The 21,482-nt window shown below is 47.8% G+C and overlaps 1 protein-coding gene across 1 annotated transcript in view; it reads left to right on the top strand.

The window, feature by feature from the left end:
• Positions 1-21,482, top strand: part of BANP (BTG3 associated nuclear protein) — a 493,255-nt gene that overhangs the window by 261,740 nt on the left and 210,033 nt on the right. The gene's annotated exons all lie outside the window — the stretch shown is intronic.

The raw sequence follows: 21,482 nt of genomic DNA, 5'->3' as shown, positions 1-21,482 counted from the left end.
GTTACCAGCCACGGGAGTGGGTTCCACCTTGGTGTGACTTATTTAGGATCCCCCACAAGTGCCCAGTTAAATGGATCATTATGTATCTGTAGATAGAGTTGGATATGTGCAATGATCTCAAGGTCTCTAAAGAGAAAACAAAACTTCACAAACTTAGTATAAATGTAAAGGGGAAGAGGTTGTATGGGAGGACCTGTGATATTTGGGACAGTATAACGTAGTGGCTTCACTGGTTGGTTAGCTGAGCACCCGGTTAAGCAGCAATGATGGCGCTGAGGTCCCGGATAGGTAGATTAACGTGCCGGGCCAGTAGCGCTGTTTCACTTGCACGGGTGGAAATGTTGGCTCCCCCAATGTTTGCATAGGGCATTCCTGGCTCCTGCCTGTGTTTTATAAGCAGTGTTGTGGAAGCGATGTACATCTTATATTAAAAGCAGCATTTTGGAGACTCTCCCAGATAAAAGGGGATCAAAATGTATTCCCTGTACTGGTCTTTTGGCTGATCATTATAAGTAACCACTGTATCTTCTGCACTGGAAGCCAAAATCTGATTGCAATGGAAAAAATCAATTCTCCAAATGTGACTTAATTCCAAGAGCCTGAAATGAAAAGAAAAGACATGAAATATTATAATCTCTTTCCCGTGCGTATGATCGGAGCTCTGTAGTCATCAGTTATGGTAAAAGGGTGACTGTGGTTTTTTTCCCCTCTAGCAGAGGGAGTACCAACATTTCCTGCAAAAAATGTGGTGTGCTCACTGACTGGATTCAGCCCTTGTGGCACGCGTTTGTTGCCCGTCCCTATAGTATGCTATACCATTTGTGCCAGCTTGGAATTGTAAATTAGTTTTGTATTTCACAGACGGTAATCTACCCATTTGTACAGCCATAGAGAATTAGTCTGGCACTTTATAAATAATTCATGCCTCTTTATTCTTGCGCTCTTCGAGGCTTTGGCGTAGTGGTGGGTTCGGGCTTTACAAGCGTTATTGGGAATGTGTTTTTAATGTTCTTACATATTGGCAAGTGGCCGGTAACCAGTGTTGCATCAATAATATGGTCATTTTTTTTTTTCTTGCCTGTTTGTTTTGTGCGGCTCTGAAAACAGTTTGTGCCTATAATAGTCTTATACTACAGTCTGGTCTCTCTCAGTGAGACGCATTATCTGTCCAGGGGCTGACATTAGGTTCTTGGGGCCCCTACAGCTTGCTACACGAGGGCCCTGTGGTGGAACCACATCTCATTCCATTGATTACATTGTAGTCATTGCTGGGTAGCTTTTATACAGAACAGGACACATTCAGGTGAATAGACTATAAAGCAGCCTTTAAATATGTGTGACGAGAGCAGTGTACTCAGCACTGTACAAAAGGTCTGCTGGGGGACCCTCTCTCACCAGACGATATTGTCACGTCACTCTCCACTCTCGCGTTGCACCATGCGGCCCTGTTACATGACTTCCATGGTTCAGCGTAGTTTATTTTATCTGGTTATGTTAAAGCATATAACTTACAGCATGCAATTCATTATTGAGATGTGTCATTGTGTTTGTGCTTTCATAGTTTATAGGTTAGGGAACCATATGTCTGTGTCTATTGACCTTTGACTCTGCTTGTTAAATACATTATGGCAATTAGATTTGATAACAACAAACACTGGTTCTGTTCTATTAATGCCCCCGCACACGGTGCGATTTGCAAACGATCCGACGTCGTTTGCAACTTCCCCTAAAATCCTGAACAAACCATGTTGTGCGTACACATGGAACGATTGTACAAACAATATAGGTGGCTCGTTAACGTTTGCAAATCATTACCGATATATCGTTTGGCAGCAGACAACCTCACAATGCATCTGCTGGAACATTTAAAAATAGTGTAGGGGAGTGGCCCGGGATCAGTGTCGGACAAGTCGTCCATCGCACCGTTCATCGTGCACACACACGAAACGATGTGTGCCAAATCGTGAACGATAGGTTGATATCTTCCTGCAGGTTCAATTGATCAGCGACCAAGATCAGCGACAGTGGCCAATCAGCGTCGTAATCATCCCCACACACAGGCACTTTTTACACGGTTGATCGTTACAATCGATCGAAAACAGCCAAATCGTGTAGTAAAAATCTCACCGTGTATGGGGCCCTTTACTGTAGGGTATATTTACTAATGTCCTGATTAAAGTCTAGATAAGTATAATTTCCTATCGCAGCAATAAGACATTAATTATCAGGGAAATGTGTTAAGAAACTCCTATCATAACATGGGCTCCAATAGGCTACTGTCCTTGCGAAGAGGATAAAGTAAAGTGATCGCTTATGCGGTTCGGACCTGGAATCCTTACTGTGTATGTGCGACCGTCAGACAGCGCATCTGCAAGTGGCAGTTAGCTATCGGGACTTAGGGCCCGATTCAGAGCCGCTCGCAAGCGGCTCGATGGTTACTCTCTGCACACGCGCCGCGTCCGGCGTGCGCGAGCCCCGCTGAACGACTGAAGTTCAGTCGCTACGGGGCTCGCAACAAAACAGGGCGGCTGTCGATGTTGATTGACAGCTCGCCCCGTTTTGTGGGCGTGTAGGGGGGGGGGTGGACGGACAAACGCAGGCGTTCCCTTAGGAAGACCTGGCGTTTGTAGGTGGGGTTACTGATGTCAGTAGTGGACTTCCTGCTCTACTAGAGCAGGAAGATCCACTCGGGCTTGAAGCAGCCGAGACCCCACCCCAGGGTCTCGTCGCAAGCTTGATGGTCGCGATACTCGCAGCGTGCCGCTCTGAATCAGGCCCTTAGTGTGAAAAGAGAAGCTTATTGGAGCTGGGCACATTTCATAATTTAGTATCCCCCAGAGAAAGCTGGAGCAGATCTCGCCGATGCTGTGGTCACCGCTACATACATTTGGAGGATACTTCATTTAAGAAACTTGAGGGATGATTTCCGGAAAACTACTGTTAATAAATACGTTCCTACAGATGTGACCTCGCATTTATTGCGCAAGAATCTCTGCACGACTGAGAAGTTACGAGAGGAGTAGTATACTACACGTTCTTTCCAGTTTCTGTCTTCGTCGCTTTATCTCAGAATGCTAGCGACACAAGAATTACTTTTACACACTTTAAAACTCGCAGATGAAGAACAACGGAACTTGTCAGAGGAAAAGCTGCGGCTGCTCACATCGGCGCAACTTTTTACACAGATTCACAATCATGTGCACACCCCATTGAACAGCGCTCGTTAGAAATGTCGTTTTGTTGCTCTGTTTTATAATTATGCAAATAAGATGCACACTTTGAGTGAATAAATGCGCTTGGCGCAGTCGAGGTTGCTTGGGCCCTGGCGCTCTGAGTGGGACTATTTGTCGCGAAGCATCAGTCAAAAAGGACACAGCTGTATGCATTGTGTGATTATCCTGTCTGCAAGCTGTTTGTGGTAATAAGAAACCGCCTGGATGTATTAAAAATCACTTTACTTTATGCCTCGGGACCTCGGGTGTCCTACCGCACATGCGCAGTCTTCAGTGTATATGAAAGTGGTTATTACCTGGGAGGGATCCGGAGGATCCCTCTCCCGGAAAATGATGTGATATGTAGCCCATAGGCTGCCGTCTGAAGATGATGATAGCTAACGGGGCCAAGATATCCGGAGCTTGTTCTATCTCACAATATATCAATATATGGGAGCTGCTATTGCAACAAAAAATAGGGGAAACCGTAGCAGATATATCTGCTGCAGGGAATATTTACATTTAGTGGCTTTTTGGGGGATTTCCTGCACAATGTTTATAATGTATATGCCCCGTTGTGCCCGGATCACCTTGCTGTGCCAGGCAGTAACAAATATTTTGTCCACTGACTTGGAATAGAGGGTGGTTACTCGTCCCTGAGTGGGGTTACTCCAACACTTCTAGGGATTCCCTCTCGCTGTCCGAAACTGCCTATTTCTGACTTCACCCACTGCGCAATGGGCGGGTAACTTGCCAGCACCAGGCACCTATACCGCCAACTGGAGCCGCTGACTTCTTGATATGTGTGGGCACTGCTGCAACACTTACTGGGTAGTGTCAGCTTATTCACACTGGGGACCTCATTCAGAGCCGGTCGTAAGCGGCCGCTCGGTCGTACGCATCCGATGTTTCCAGACCACGCATGTGCACGGTTAGTTGTGCGCATGTGCGTACGAGGCTTTGCGATCCAAAATGCTGTAGATCGTACGGCTTACGAGCAGGAAGTGGATACCGAGGGTTGATTGACATGAAAGGGCGTTTGTGGGTGGTGGTCTGGAAACGCAGGCGTGCCTCAGCGTTTTAGGGGCGTACATAAATTACCTGCTACGACCGACATAGAAGGCCGGAAGTAGTAAAACGTCACTCTGCGAGCAGGTTAGAGGCCTGGCTGATCGTACAGCTTGAGGTTGGGTAGGAGCTCCCGAAAGCCACACAGTACAATCGATATCATCAAATGTGACTGATGTTAGGATTGATGTTTCTATGTTGAGCCACACAATGCAAGCAGCTAATAATCGATTGTTGTAGCTAATAACACTGCTAATTGGCATGTAATTGATTCAAGCCGTTTGCATTAGCGAATAATAAGAATAAATGTATTTCATGGTGATGGCTTATTCTATGCGTTTTTTTTTTAAATTTTTGTGGGCATCAACACAACACAAGCGGCCGCAACCATCAGAAGAAAATTAACATACAGCGACTGACAACGATTGACTAGATCGCTAACTGCTATCACTCGTTAGCTAGAGGAGGTGCATTGTTCACGTATGGGCATCACTTTGGTTGCGACCGACCGGCCATGCGATTGCTTCCTTTTTCAATTTCTCGGTCGTTAGGCGTACGACCGAGCGGCCGTTTACGACCGCCTCTGAATGAGGTCCTGGGTCCTTATTGGCTAGCTGATAAATGGTTTCACTTTGGCGCCACTGGGCTCAATCCAGAACACCTGAAGAGCGGAATAGTGTTTGCTCTATTCTGGCGGTCACAGGATACAAGCAGATGCGTAAGGCACAATGGTTATTGCTCAAATGTCTTTGCAAACACAATTACTCCACAGCATACAGATATTCCTTAGAAGTGCAGTCCTCTCTGACACACAATCAGGGCACGCAGGCCCTGTTTTTATGCCATACTAACACAAAGTACCAGAGTGGGTAAAAGCCCGTCCTAGGTCTCATGCCCACATTTACCATTGTTTCTATTGGACATTTGGGAGTGGTACTCCTCTGTGCCTGAGACCTCTATGACTAGAATACAAATTGTCTCTCAATGGGTAAATATAACTCACATTTCCATTGCATTCCTCCTTTAAAAATATCTATGACCCAAACCAGTTGGGCTTCAACACAATCTTCTTCTTCTTAAGCTTCCGCAATGCAGGAATATTCCCTGGAGCGCATTTCATAGAAGGTGCTTTAAGTGAAGGCTGGGTTAGTCACCACCATACCCCCTGATAGCCAGGACAATCACCATATAACTTCCTATGTCACATAAGATGGCAAATCCTTCTTTATTCCGCATATGTGCATAGTCTATACACTTAGACATGCAATTCTACAATCGCAGTGCATTAAATATAACACGTTAAAGCACATTATTACATATACATTTACAGTACATGACAGTACATGACGCCTAGCACCGATAGTTCATGTATAAAATGGCGCGGCAGCACAGTGCTATGGCCGCCATCTTAACCACCCGATAATGAAGTCACAGGGAAGCAGTCATTCAGTTGTCAACAAATACACGTCAACCAGAATTTACGTAGTGTTATTTACTTGTAGCTTCTCATTGTTATAGACTTGCTGGTGATGATCCAATCAGGATCTGTGAGCTGGCACCTTATGGGGTAGATAAGAGAACGATCCTGGGGCTGGCTACTAGTGCTGTTCTGATTGGACTGGTTAGACTCCGCAGTGTTTCCCAACCTCGGTCCTCAAGGCACACGCTTGAGCACAGATGGTTAAAACAAAATAACTGAGGTACTAATTCAGACACCTGTTGTCAAGTATGGCTATTTTTAAAACCTGGACTGTTAGTGTGCCTTGAGAACCGTGGTTGGGAACCCCTGGTTTAGAGGCTTCTCCCAGACTTTCGGGATCCATGATGGAGGAGTAGCTGGGAAACATCCAATTACATTCTGCAAAGAATGGGTCTAAGCACTGGTGGGTGCCCGTCAGAAGAGGAGGGGCTTTATACTGTCCACACTGTGCCCGTCGGAAGAGGAGGGGCTTTATATTGTCCACACTGTGCCCGTCAGAAGAGGAGGAGCTTTATATTGTTCACACTGTGCCCGTCAGAAGAGGAGGGGCTTTATACTGTGCACACTGTGCCCGTCAGAAGAGGAGGGGCTTTATATTGTTCACACCGTGCCCGTCAGAAGAGGAGGGGCTTTATATTGTCCACACTGTGCCCGTCAGAAGAGGAGGGGCTTTATATTGTTCACACTGTACCCGTCAGAAGAGGAGGGGCTTTATATTGTTCACACTGTGCCCGTCAGAAGAGGAGGGGCTTTATATTGTTCACACTGTGCCCGTCAGAAGAGGAGGGGCTTTATATTGTTCACACTGTGCCTGTCAGAAGAGGAGGGGCTTTATATTGTCCACACTGTGCCCGTCAGAAGAGGAGGGGCTTTATATTGTTCACACTGTGCCCGTCAGAAGAGGAGGGGCTTTATATTGTTCACACTGTGCCCGTCAGAAGAGGAGGGGCTTTCTATTGTTCACGCTGTGCCCGTCAGAAGAGATGGGGCTTTATATTGTTCACGCTGTGCCCGTCAGAAGAGGAGGGGCTTTCTATTGTTCACGCTGTGCCCGTCAGAAGAGGAGGGGCTTTCTATTGTTCACGCTGTGCCCGTCAGAAGAGGAGGGGCTTTATATTGTTCACACTGTGCCTGTCAGAAGAGGAGGGGCTTTATATTGTTCACACTGTGCCCGTCAGAAGAGGAGGGGCTTTATACTGTGCACACTGTGCCCGTCAGAAGAGGAGGGGCTTTATATTGTTCACACTGTGCCCGTCAGAAGAGGAGGGGCTTTATACTGTCCACACTGTGCCCGTCGGAAGAGGAGGGGCTTTATATTGTCCACACTGTGCCCGTCAGAAGAGGAGGAGCTTTATATTGTTCACACTGTGCCCGTCAGAAGAGGAGGGGCTTTATACTGTGCACACTGTGCCCGTCAGAAGAGGAGGGGCTTTATATTGTTCACACCGTGCCCGTCAGAAGAGGAGTGGCTTTATATTGTCCACACTGTGCCCGTCAGAAGAGGAGGAGCTTTATATTGTTCACACTGTGCCCATCAGAAGAGGAGGGGCTTTATATTGTTCACACTGTGCCCGTCAGAAGAGGAGGGGCTTTATATTGTTCACACTGTGCCCGTCAGAAGAGGAGGGGCTTTATATTGTTCACACTGTGCCCGTCAGAAGAGGAGGGGCTTTATATTGTCCACGCTGTGCCTGTCAGAAGAGGAGGGGCTTTATATTGTTTACACTGTGCCCGTCAGAAGAGGAGGGGCTTTATATTGTTTACACTGTGCCCGTCAGAAGAGAAGGGGCTTTATATTGTTCACACTGTGCCCGTCAGAAGAGGAGGGGCTTTATATTGTTCACACTGTGCCCGTCAGAAGAGGAGGGGCTTTATATTCACACTGTGCCCGTCAGTAGAGGAGGGGCTTTATATTGTCCACACTGTGCCCGTCAGAAGAGGTGGGGCTTTATATTGTCCACACTGTGCCCGTCAGAAGAGGAGGGGCTTTATATTGTTCACGCTGTGCTCGTCAGAAGAGGAGGGGCTTTATATTGTTCACGCTGTGCCCGTCAGAAGAGGATGGGCTTTATATTGTTCACACAGTGCCCGTCAGAAGAGGAGGAGCTTTATATTGTTCACACTGTACCCGTCAGAAGAGGAGGGGCTTTATATTGTTCACACTGTGCCCGTCAGAAGAGGAGGGGCTTTATATTCACATTGTGCCCGTCAGTAGAGGAGGGGCTTTATATTCACACTGTGCCCGTCAGAAGAGGAGGGGCTTTATATTCACACTGTGCCCATTAGAAGAGGAGGGGCTTTATATTGTTCACACTGTGCCCGTCAGAAGAGGAGGGGCTTTATATTGTCCACACTGTGCCCGTCAGAAGAGGAGGGGCTTTGTATTGTCCACACTGTGCCCGTCAGAAGAGGAGGGGCTTTATATTCACACTGTGCCCGTCAGAAGAGGAGGGGCTTTATATTCACACTGTGCCTGTCAGAAGAGGAGGGGCTTTATATTCACACTGTGCCCGTCAGAAGAGGAGGGGCTTTATATTGTCCACACTGTGCCCGTCAGAAGAGGAGGGGCTTTATATTGTTCACACTGTGCCCGTCAGAAGAGGAGGGGCTTTATATTCACACTGTGCCCATCAGTAGAGGAGGGGCTAGATAATGTCCACACTGTGCCCGTCAGAAGAGGAGGGGCTTTATATTGTCCACACTGTGCCCGTCAGAAGAGGAGGGGCTTTATATTCACACTGTGCCTGTCAGAAGAGAAGGGGCTTTATATTGTTCACACTGTGCCCGTCAGAAGAGGAGGGGCTTTATATTGTTCACACTGTGCCCGTCAGAAGAGGAGGGGCTAGATAATGTCCACACTGTGCCCGTCAGAAGAGGTGGGGCTTTATATTGTCCACACTGTGCCCGTCAGAAGAGGAGGGGCTTTATATTCACACTGTGCCCGTCAGAAGAGGAGGGGCTTTATATTGTTCACACTGTGCCCGTCAGAAGAGGAGGGGCTTTATATTGTTCACACTGTGCCCGTCAGAAGAGGAGGGGCTTTATATTGTTCACACTGCCCGTCAGAAGAGGAGGGGCTTTATATTTACACTGTGCCCGTCAGTAGAGGAGGGGCTTTATATTGTTCACACTGTGCCCGTCAGAAGAGGAGGGGCTAGATAATGTCCACACTGTGCCCGTCAGAAGAGGTGGGGCTTTATATTTTCCACACTGTGCCCGTCAGAAGAGGAGGGGCTTTATATTCACACTGTGCCCGTCAGAAGAGGAGGGGCTTTATATTGTCCACACTGTGCCCGTCAGAAGAGGAGGGGCTTTATATTGTCCACACTGTGCCCGTCAGAAGAGGAGGGGCTTTATATTGTTCACACTGTGCCCATCAGAAGAGGAGGGGCTTTCTATTGTTCACACTGTGCCTGTCAGTAGAGGAGGGGCTTTATATTGTTCACACTGTGCCAGTCAGAAGAGGAGGGGCTTTATATTGTTCACAATGTGCCAGTCAGAAGAGGAGGGGCTTTATATTGTTCACACCGTGCCCGTCAGTAGAGGAGGGGCTTTATATTGTCCACACTGTGCCCGTCAGAAGAGGAGGGGCTTTATATTGTTCACACTGTGCCCGTCAGAAGAGATGGGGCTTTATATTGTTCACACTGTGCCCGTCAGAAGAGGAGGGGCTTTCTATTGTTCACACTGTGCCTGTCAGTAGAGGAGGGGCTTTATATTGTCCACACTGTGCCCGTCAGAAGAGGAGGGGCTTTATATTCACACTGTGCCCGTCAGAAGAGGAGGGGCTTTATATTGTTCACACTGTGCCCGTCAGAAGAGGAGGGGCTTTATATTGTTCACACTGTGCCCGTCAGAAGAGATGGGGCTTTATATTGTTCACACTGTGCCCGTCAGAAGAGGAGGGGCTTTCTATTGTTCACACTGTGCCAGTCAGAAGAGGAGGGGCTTTATATTGTTCACACCGTGCCCGTCAGTAGAGGAGGGGCTTTATATTGTCCACACTGTGCCCGTCAGAAGAGGAGGGACTTTATATTCACACTGTGCCCGTCAGAAGAGGAGGGGCTTTATATTGTCCACACCGTGCCCGTCAGAAGAGGAGGGGCTTTATATTCACACTGTGCTCGTCAGAAGAGGAGGGGCTTTATATTGTTCACACTGTGCCCGTCAGAAGAGATGGGGCTTTCTATTGTTCACACTGTGCCTGTCAGTAGAGGAGGGGCTTTATATAGTTCACACTGTGCCAGTCAGAAGAGGAGGGGCTTTATATTGTCCACACTGTGGCCGTCAGAAGAGGAGTGGCTTTATATTGTTCACACTGTGCCCGTCAGAAGAGGAGGGGCTTTATATTCACACTGTGCCCGTCAGTAGAGGAGGGGCTTTATATTGTCCACACTGTGCCCGTCAGAAGAGGAGGGGCTTTATATTGTCCACACTGTGCCCGTCAGATGAGGAGGGGCTTTATATTCACACTGTGCCCGTCAGAAGAGGAGGGGCTTTATACTGTGCACACTGTGCCCGTCAGAAGAGGAGGGGCTTTATACTGTCCACACTGTGCCTGTCAGAAGAGGAGGGGCTTTTATTGTCCACACTGTGCCCGTCAGAAGAGGAGGGGCTTTATATTGTCCACACTGTGCCCGTCAGAAGAGGAGGGGCTTTATATTCACACTGTGCCCGTCAGAAGAGGACGGGCTTTATATTGTCCACACTGTGCCTGTCAGAAGAGGAGGGGCTTTATATTGTCCACACTGTGCCCATCAGAAGAGGAGGGGCTTTATATTGTCCACACTGTGCCCGTCAGAAGAGGAGGGGCTTTATACTGTCCACACTGTGCCTGTCAGAAGAGGAGGGGCTTTATATTGTCCACACTGTGCCCGTCAGAAGAGGAGGGGCTTTATACTGTCCACACTGTGCCCGTCAGAAGAGGAGGGGCTTTATACTGTCCACACTGTGCCTGTCAGAAGAGGAGGGGCTTTATACTGTCCACACTGTGCCTGTCAGAAGAGGAGGGGCTTTATACTGTCCACACTGTGCCCATCAGAAGAGGAGGGGCTTTATATTGTCCACACTGTGCCCGTCAGAAGAGGAGGGGCTTTATACTGTCCACACTGTGCCTGTCAGAAGAGGAGGGGCTTTATATTGTCCACACTGTGCCCGTCAGAAGAGGAGGGGCTTTATACTGTCCACACTGTGCCCGTCAGAAGAGGAGGGGCTTTATACTGTCCACACTGTGCCTGTCAGAAGAGGAGGGGCTTTATACTGTCCACACTGTGTATGATCTTGGTTTGCTGTCTGATTTCAAGTATTGGGAGCTAAAATTAAATGTGTTTGTTTGTTATTGAAGATAGTTACCTAAATGGCAATCACTAAGGTATTCTGGGGTAGATGTACTAAGTCTTGTAGAGAGATAAAGCACCAACCAACCAGCTCCTAACTGTCATTTTCCAAACACAGCCTGTAACATGGCAGTTAGGAGCCGATTTGTTGGTGCTTTATCTCTCTCCACTTTATCACCTTCCAAGGCTTAGTACATCTCCCCCTCTGACTCGCACTGAGCTGTTAGAGAGTAGCGCTAGCCCGGGGTTGGGACAGTATGTCTAGGGTCCCGTACATGACTTCCTCCTATGTCTGCTGCTGACGGTCCTTTGGCTGACTGGTCTATAGGCATCATTGTCATCTATTAGGTTTGCAGAACGCTGGGAGGAAAGCATGGATAACGGCTATTTTGGGATTATTCCAGCAGCAAAAATTGGAATTATGGTGTTTAGTGTTATCCACGCAATGTACATAACCAGAATGCAGTCACTAAAGCTATATTTACTTTGTAAATTCTGCAAGTGTCCCTTTATTAACTTTCCTCCAGAGTGCAGCATATATATGTAATAATGATCTGTTACAGCCAGTTTGGATCACTATACGCCATATAGCGTGACATGCCCGGTGACTGAGCTGCTCCTAGATCAGCATACCGTCTTTTTCTTTACATTTTTCGTCTTAGTGTACTGGAGACACCGGGCTACGACTTTAACCACACAGGAATTAGTTTAGTTAGCAGAGTAGTTTTGTCGATTCCAGTTGTTTTATTCATGCCACTTAGGCCCCTATTCAATTTGAGGCGAAATTTTATTCAATTGCTTCTACCCGCAATGAAGAAAACACTGACGTCCGAGTCGCCCATGAGGGGCTGTTTAGATCGACTGAAACCACAGTGTATAAGGACACATCTGTATATAACAAATGGGAAATGTCGAGGAACCATAAGAGTCTTATCTAATACTTCAGTCTCCACTGGTTTAAGCCCACCCAAAACGCAGACCGGGGAGTTTCCTATCCATCTAGTACAGATACATAGTTCATGCAGTGTGCTGTCAGAATGTGGACAACATGTAGCTTTGAGGTATAGTGAAAGCTAAACTATCACTATGTTGTAGAAGTAAAGAAGATTACCACTTTACATTATATGTATTTGAGGGTATGCAGTCGACAATCAAACAATTTCACAGTCAAAAGGTCAACACCATACTGTCGACATGGTTAAAATGATACACCATCAAAATGTCGCCATAGTCAATTTGTTGACAAAATAAAATTTAAGGGTCAGGGTTAATCTGAAATTTGGGTGTCTACATTATGTGCCTGCTGACATTTTGAACAGGTCGACATTGTGGTGTCCAGATAATGAGTGGGACAAAACGTACCAAACCCATATTAGAAGACCCTCGCCTCCTCCGGAAACCAAACCGCAGTCGCTAACTAGTTACCAGACCAGTAAACGAGCTGCTGCCCTGTAGCAGCGGTGGATGATATGGCGGAGTATGTTTTATCGCCTGAGTACATATCACAGTGAATTATACATGGAAGTGATTATAGGATATGTATGTATAATAGAGCACTGCCCGCTTTGGGAAACCTCATCAGCCCCAATGGTCTGGTGACTATCTTCCTCTGTCGCCCCCCCCCCTGTAAGTGTGCCGTCTTACTGCTAGAGTGCCTGCCGAATCCGTTCCCTCCCCTATCAGTGTACACAGGCATGGCCGTTCCTTAGAAAGAGACAACTGATAAAAGTTGTTTTTTTTTTTAAATAAGTATTTGTAAAGTGAATTAAGGACATGTAAGATGAAGAAGGCAATCTGTGTCAGCTACACAGGCGGAGGAGGAGGATCCCGTAGGCCTCCTTCCCACTTGACACAAGGGTTGAATACTGTGATGTTGGTCCTCAGAAATCTCTAAGACAAACAAGAGTCTTCGTTTGTGAACCATGGAGTGTGATCCCGCTGTGACATAATATATGATGTCTATTTTTGTGAGATGATTTGGCTCAGTCTGTAGCTTCATGTGAGCTGAAAATCTTTTTAACAGCTCCCCCGGGGGCCATTTGTAGGCCCCAATCCCTGCCAAGCACCCACCGCGTTCAGAGCTGCAGACTGTACACAAACCCCCCCCCCCTCCCCTTCCAGATCACTATAAGCATCTCAGCTATGTGTTCACACTGAGAATTGTACCGGCATCCAGGTATTAGGGGCTCTCCTATGCCAAGTACCTGAAATACAGAGAGAGAGATCTGGCTTCCTGTGATTGGATTTACAGCTGCTTCCTTCTGAGTATACAACATCTGCAAAGCACATACGCCTCGGAGTCCATCTGACTTACTACTGTCACTGTGAAGATTAATCTCATGGCTGTGGAGCTCAGTGCTGTTGGCTAACATGCTTCTGCACAGAGATGATTGCAGTGAGTAGAGCACTATTGCTGAAGGTGCTCTGGGACGCTATGTACATATTATTGGATATTTGGCATAGTTTGGTCAGGGGTGAGGTGTGTGTTTTACATTTGCTGAGGGGGGTGGGAGAGTGAGGGATCCAGCTGCCTAAGGATCGCACCTATGTGAGGTCTGGTAGTTCTAGTGATGGAGGAGCAGGGTTATGGGGCAGTACGTCAGGTCATTGCTGTGCACACATTGGAGTAATTAGCACAAGAGGGCATAAATGCCACAATCATGCATAGGCACATTTATTTATTTAGTAAGTTATTAGTATAGCACATACATATTCAGAGAATGTTTGCCCTTCACATCAGTCCCTGCCCAGTGGCACTTCCAATCTATATTTCTTACCATGGGATAGAGGGCCTGATTCAGAGCCGGACGCTATTTGCGAACGGTCGTTCAGAAAAAGGGGCCGGTTCTTTAAATTGAGCGCTCGCTCTTTGCGGTCTGTTGACGCCTCTATGTCTGAGCGAGGGAACGAAACATGCGCTCGCTATTTTGTAAAGACGCCCCCTGGCCGTTCGCATCATACATCATCTCCGCTATTTATTAGATTAATCGAGTACATCGAAAGGCGTCTGAACTGCTCGCAGTGCTTGTGGTTGGATTTTCCTACCGCAATCATGCGAACAGTTCAGGCTAAGAGACAACCAAGTGACGTGGCCGATGACGCTGCTTTGTTAATTATACACACCCTTAAAACGCCCGTTTTGACCGTTTGGCACGCCTGCGTTCTGATCTCCACTCCCCGTTTTCAAGCACCTTCCCCTATTACCACCCATAAACGCCTCATCCTGTCACTCAAATTAGCAGGCACTCGCTATTTTGCAAGCGCACAATTTCCGACCGCACTGACTGGTTGGCGCATGCGCATTACGACCCATACACATGCGCAGATGTGCGAACATCGCTCGGAGCGGAAGAGCGGCCGCTTACGAGCTGCTCTGAATCATGCCCAGAGTCACAATGTTGAGGGCTAGGGTTAGGCACTAGGGGGAGTGTTAGTTTTTACGAGAGGGGAGAGTTAGGGTTAGGCACTAGGGGAAGTGTTAGGGTTAGGTTACGGGAGGGGAGGTTAGGATTAGCCACTAGGGGCAGTGTTAGGGTTAGGTTACGGGAGGGGAGGTTAGGGTTAGGCATTAGGGGGAGTGTTAGTGTTACAAGAGGGGAGAGTTAGGGTTAGGCACTAGTGGAAGTGTTAGGGTTTGGTTATGGGAGGGAAGTTTAGGGCTAGGCTCTAGGGAGAGTGTTAGGGTTAGGTTACAGGAGGGGAGGTTAGGTTTTGGTTATGGGAGGGGAGGTTAGGGTTAGGCACTAGGGGGAGTGTTCGGGTTAGGTTTCGGGTGAGGGAGTTATGGTTAGCCACTAGGGGCAGTGTTAGGTTATGGGAGGGGAGGTTAGGGTTAGGCACTAGGGGGGGTGTTAGGGTTAGGTTACGGGAGGGTTAGGGTTAGGCACTAGAGGGAGTGTTAGGGTTACGGGAGGGAAGGTTAGGGTTAGGCACTAGGGGTAGGGTTAGGGTTACAGGAGCGGAGGTTAGGGTTAGACACTAGGGGGAGTGTTAGGGTTAGGTTACGGGAGGGGAGGTTAGGGTTTGGCACTAGGGGTAGTGTTAGGGTTACGGGAGGGGAGGTTAGGGTTTGGCACTAGGGGTAGTGTTAGGGTTACGGTAGAGGAGGTTAGGGTTAGGCACTAGGGAGAGTGTTAGGATTAGGTTACAGGAGCGGAGGTTAGGGTTAGACACTAGGGGGAGTGTTAGGGTTAGGTTACGGGAGGGGAGGTTAGGGTTTGGCACTAGGGGTAGTGTTAGGGTTACGGGAGGGGAGGTTAGGGTTAGGCACTAGGGGTAGGGTTAGGTTACAGGAGGGAGGTTAGGCACTAGGGGTAGTGTTAGGATTAGGTTACAGGAGGGGAGGTTAGGGTTAGGTACTAGGGGGAGTGTTAGGGTTAGGTTACAGTAGGGGAGGTTAGGGTTAGGTACTAGGGGGAGTGTTAGGGTTGGGTTACAGTAGGGGAGGTTAGGGTTAGGCACTAGGGGGAGTGTTAAGGTGCCCACACACATACCGACTTGCTCCCAATCAGCCAATGTACACGATTTCCCCTGAACTCTCCCCAGGCAGTCGTGGTCACGATTTGGAGTTAAAAATGTCCAATCTGATTTAAGATCTATCGTGCAGCCAGTGCATTGTATCCCAGATTGGCTAATCTGCCCTACAGCACGGCAGATCTGAAGATGCGATGTACGACGAGCGGGGACGCGCATCGGCATCGTGATCAAGTGTAGAAACTCACGATTTGGCCATTTTTTACATGATCTGTCGTCACGATTCGTCGAAATCGGCCAAATTGGATGAAAAGTCGGTATGTGTGTAGGCACCTTTAGAGTTGGGTTACAGTAGGGGAGGTTAGGGTTAGGCACTAGGGGGAGTGTTAGGGTTAGGTTACAGGAGGGAGGTTATGGTTAGGTACAAGGGGGAGTGTTAGGGTAGGGTTACAGTAGGGGAGGTTAGGTACTAGGGGGAGTGTTAGGGTTAGATTACAGTAGGGGAGGTAAGGGTTAGGCACTAGGGGGAGTGTTAGGGTTGGGTTACAGTAGGGGAGGTTAGGTAGTAGGAGGAGTTTTAGGGTTGGGTTACAGTAGGGGAGGTTAGGGTTAGGTACTAGGGGGAGTGTTAGGGTTGGGTTGCGGGAGGGGATGTTAGGGTTAGGTACTAGGGGGAGTGTTAGGGTTGGGTTACTGTAGGGGAGGTTAGGGTTAGGTACTAGGGGGAGTGTTAGGGTTGGGTTAAAGTAGGGGAGGTTAGGGTTAGGTACTAGGGGGAGTGTTAGGGTTGGGTTACAGTAAGGGAGGTTAGGGTTAGATACTAGGGGGAGTGTTAGGGTTGGGTTAAAGTAGGGGAGGTTAGGGTTAGGTACTAGGGGGAGTGTTAGGGTTGGGTTACAGTAGGGGAGGTTAGGGTTAGATACTAGGGGGAGTGTTAGGGTTGGGTTAAAGTAGGGGAGGTTAGGGTTAGGTACTAGGGGGAGTGTTAGGGTTGGCTTACAGTAGGGGAGGTTAGGGTTAGATACTAGGGGGAGTGTTAGGGTTGGGTTAAAGTAGGGGAAGTTAGGGTTAGATACTAGGGAGAGTGTTAGGGTTGGGTTGCGGGAGGGGAGGTTAGGGTTAGACACTAGGGGGAGTGTTAGGGTTAGGTTACAGTAAGGGAGGTTAGGGTTAGGTACTAGGGAGAGTGTTAGGATTAGGTTACAGGAGCGGAGGTTAGGGTTAGGCACTAGGGGGAGTGTTAGGGTTAGGTTACAGGAGGGAGGTTAGGGTTAGGTACTAGGGGGAGTGTTAGGGTTGGGTTACAGTAGGGGAGGTTAGGTACTAGGGGGAGTGTTAGGGTTAGTTTACAGTAGGGGAGGTTAGGGCTAGGTACTAGGGGGAGTGTTAGGGTTGGGTTGCGGGAGGGGAGGTTAGGGTTAGGTACTAGGGGGAGTGTTAGGGTTGGGTTGCGGGAGGGGATGTTAGGGTTAGGTACTAGGGGGAGTGTTAGGGTTGGGTTACAGTAGGGGAGGTTAGGGTTAGGTACTAGGGGGAGTGTTAGGGTTGGGTTAAAGTAGGGGAGGTTAGGGTTAGGTACTAGAGGGAGTGTTAGGGTTGGGTTACAGTAGGGGAGGTTAGGGTTAGATACTAGGGGGAGTGTTAGGGTTGGGTTAAAGTAGGGGAGGTTAGGGTTAGGTACTAGGGGGAGTGTTAGGGTTGGGTTACAGTAGGGGAGGTTAGGGTTAGATACTAGGGGGAGTGTTAGGGTTGGGTTAAAGTAGGGGAGGTTAGGGTTAGGTACTAGGGAGAGTGTTAGGGTTGGGTTGCGGGAGGGGAGGTTAGGGTTAGACACTAGTGGGAGTGTTAGGGTTAGGTTACAGTAAGGGAGGTTAGGGTTAGGTACTAGGGAGAGTGTTAGGATTAGGTTACAGGAGCGGAGGTTAGGGTTAGGCACTAGGGGGAGTGTTAGGGTTAGGTTACAGGAGGGAGGTTAGGGTTAGGTACTAGGGGGAGTGTTAGGGTTAGGTTACAGGAGGGAGGTTAGGTACTAGGGAGAGTGTTAGGATTAGGTTACAGGAGCGGAGGTTAGGGTTAGGCACTAGGGGGAGTGTTAGGGTTAGGTTACAGGAGGGAGGTTAGGGTTAGGTACTAGGGGGAGTGTTAGGGTTAGGTTACAGGAGGGAGGTTAGGGTTAGGTACTAGGGGGAGTGTTAGGGTTGGGTTACAGTAGGGGAGGTTAGGTACTAGGGGCAGTGTTAGGGTTAGGTTACAGTAGGGGAGGTTAGGGTTAGGTACTAGGGGGAGTGTTAGGGTTAGGTTACAGGAGGGAGGTTAGGGTTAGGTACTAGGAGGAGTTTTAGGGTTGGGTTACAGTAGGGGAGGTTAGGGTTAGGTACTAGGGGGAGTGTTAGGGTTGGGTTGCGGGAGGGGATGTTAATGATGAAGCAGAACGGAAATCTGTCTGAGGAAAAGCCGTATCTGCTCACATTGGAGCCCTTTTTGCACAGATTGAGGCTCAGTTACACACAGATGTACAAATGATGCACACCCCACTGCTCAGTGTACGCCAGCAATGCAGTTGTGTCGCTCCCAGTTGTTTTTATTTGAATAAGACGCTTGGCCCGGCCGAGTCACACAGGATCTGGCGTGCCGAGAGGGGACATTTGGAGAGTCTGAAGCCACGGTAAAAAATTACACATCTGTATGTTAAGTCAACTTAGAAATCTATGTACTAAGCCTTGGAGAGAGATAAAGTACCAACCAATCAGCTCCTAACTGTCACTTTACAGGCTGTGTTTGAAAAATGACAGGAGCTGATTGGTTAGTTTTTATCTCTCTCCTAGGCTTAGCACATAGCCCCCTATATTTCATAGGTTTGATCTAGGGCCCTTCCAAGCCACATTGCTCTCATGTTGCAGTCTGGAAGTTTGGCATGACTGATGGGGCTATTTAGGGATGTCTGTCCATGAAGCGGACCGCAGAACTAGACTGCAGTGTTCTATTATCTACATCGGCTCTTCCAGATCACGTGATTAGCGTAATTACTTCGTGATGGGCGTCACTGTCCTGTTATCTCGGTCCACCACAGGATCGGCAGCAGATCGCAACGTGTGTGCGGATCTTTCTCCAATCATTACTGGTTACCTGGATCCCCCCTACATTACTTCCTACACACAAACCTTTATATTATTATATTTTTCTTATCCGTATTCTAGGTTTTTTTTTTTTTACTCTTGGACATCACTACTGTTAATGAGAGAGCTGGAAGTTTGTGTGATCTGATGCAACCTGAACTCTGAATCCCCATCTGAATATCTCGTGTCAGACCGAGATCATCTCCAAGAAATCCTAAGTGGATTAAGCATCTAATGGAAACGAGTCACTGTTTATTAACTTGGACGGCACTGACAACAGCCTTAGCTAAATCTAGAGTTTCACTCAACAGTTGCAAAGTGCAAGATGGAAACGATCCAATCAAAACAGGACAGGACGCTTCCTCTAAGGCGAACTGTGGTTTGCACACATACCATACCAGGCAGAGGCTGGCCTGGCAATCTGGTACTTGTAGTTCCACACCATATACTATAGTAGCCTATAGTATATGTAGCTGCTTTAGTGAATCGTTTAATGTCACTTTTGCTGTCATAATATTTTTTTATTTCCCAGCCAATATAGACATTATTACACTGACCTCCTGAATGTTGCAGGTTTAGGAAAACCTTGCACATCCCCCTGTGCGTTTCCTGTACCTGTTAGTGAGATAGCTGAACCATGATACTTAAAGGACAGTAAAGGATGCACAAGATACTGTCTCCTATAAAGCCGTGAGCATTGCGTGAGCCGATAAAAAGCGACCTCTTTACGCTCCTATATATAGGATAGTATGAGTATATCCACCCACGTTATAGTAACAGGCCTTTTATACACACGTCCGTGTGCCACAGCACCGATTTTATTTTTTCATTGACGCTAAAGAGTGGATTTTGTTTTGGAAGATAGATAGGTTTCACTATAACCTCAATGGTGCTGGAGTTGTGCTTTACATGTGTGTTGTGTGTGTACGGTAGCACTGCAGTCAGAAAATGAGCCATTCACATTCATTCCTAAACTGGAAAAACAAATGACCAGACAATGGGAAGTGCCAAACCACATTAGAGAAGCCAGGTTATATATCATCTAGCGCTAGTGCGTGGTGCTGGCTATTTATGGAATGAACGATGCCTTGATTTTGAATTTGGCTGTGCCTTTTGAAAGGCAGTATTTAAGAAAAAGTATAAATAAATTGGGGGAGAAGAGGGACGATCTTTATTTTAATTCAGTACAAAAATCACTAAACCTGAATAAGTGAATTGCTAACTTCAGCTCACGCTATCAGGCCTCAAGCAGCGTACGGCATTGCAGTGTATAATTTATGCACGCCCATCTAACGGCGTTCAAATGCACTGGCGCACCTGTGTTTCTCCGACCACCCCCCCATCACCTCCCACAAACGGCAGTACCTGTCAATCACTCTGCGATGGCTCTTCGTAGTCATTACGATCGCAGTCTCGATCGCAGTGGCCGGTTCGCGGACGCGCACTGCGATGCATGCGCAGTACGCAACAATCCGCCGATTGCGTCCGTATTAGCACTTGCGGTCCTTGCTGAATGAGGCCCAGGATGCGTAATAGTGTATTGCACCCCTCACCTACCTGGAACATCGCACAGCTTGCAGGAAATGACGCTGATACACTTTGTAACCTTGCTGTGATGTCACTAGCCATGTGCCCGTATGACATATGTTGCGACACAAATCCATATGGTATGCCGTATGCTCACCATACTCTTTTTCTCTCTTTTCTACGCAACCCGGAGTTCCAGCGAGGCCGCACAGCTAACACTTTCCTATTGTGGGCAGAGAGAGGTATTAATTCTGTTGGCCTCTTGATTGACAGCTCTGATAAACGACCCCTCATGTTCTAACAGGCTGTCGTCAAATTTGGGTTTTTGGATTCATGTCCTTTTGCTTATTAGCAGGCCAGCACTATATTAGCCAGGATATTCGTAATTTGTCTGCCGTTGATTGGTCCAATCCTCATGATATCTAGCCCCACACCTGGGTGTAAAGCTGTTTGCCTCCATTATGCCTTTTTCCGCGACAGTTTAGACTACGCTACGATCCAGACAGGCCTGCCTCAGTGGTTGCATTGTTTTCCATACATAACATTTGATATTTTACTTAAAAACCTAGCTGACTCTTACCGTCTTATCCCTGATAGCTCTTATAGGGAGTTATTTTTAAATATTTATCACAGGACATATATTTGCCCATTCGTGGTTTCCTAATGGGATCCTCCTCTTCCCATAATTGTCCTCAGTGCAGGCCTTTATCACTGTTTGTGGTCATGTCCTTGTTATGAAGCACTGGGAAGATTCACTGGAAGAATGGTATAACTGGATTTAAAAGTTCATCATTAGAGGTGAATTGATTGATAAGAGGCTTTGAGGAGTCAATTGATAAAGAAGATTTGAGGAATCGATTGATGGGGAGTCAGTTAATAAAGAAGCTTTGAGGACTGAAGTGTACTTGACTGGAGTGTGGCCTGATGGCCAAGTTGCAACCTTGAGGGCTGATGTGTACTTGGCTGGTTGCAGCCTTGAGGGCTGATGTGTACTTGGCTGGTACCAGCCTTGAGGGCTGATGTGTACTTGGCTGGTTGCAGCCTTGAGAGCTGAGGTATACTTGGCTGGTTTACATGGCTGGTAGCAACCTTGAGGGCTGATGTGTAGCAGGGAATCCACACAGACGCTGAAGTGCGGTAGTGACTGCTGTGGTGTTACTAGCAGATAGTCCACACAGATGCTGAAGTGCGGCAGAGACTGCTGTGGTGTTACTAGCAGATAGTTCACACAGACACTGAAGTGTGGTAGAGACTGCTGCGGTGTTACTAC

The sequence above is a fragment of the Taudactylus pleione genome, unplaced genomic scaffold (assembly GCF_031769625.1).
Source record: "Taudactylus pleione unplaced genomic scaffold, aTauple2 ptg000447l, whole genome shotgun sequence".
Taxonomy (NCBI): domain Eukaryota; kingdom Metazoa; phylum Chordata; class Amphibia; order Anura; family Myobatrachidae; genus Taudactylus; species Taudactylus pleione.
This window is presented reverse-complemented; position numbering and strand designations above follow the sequence as displayed.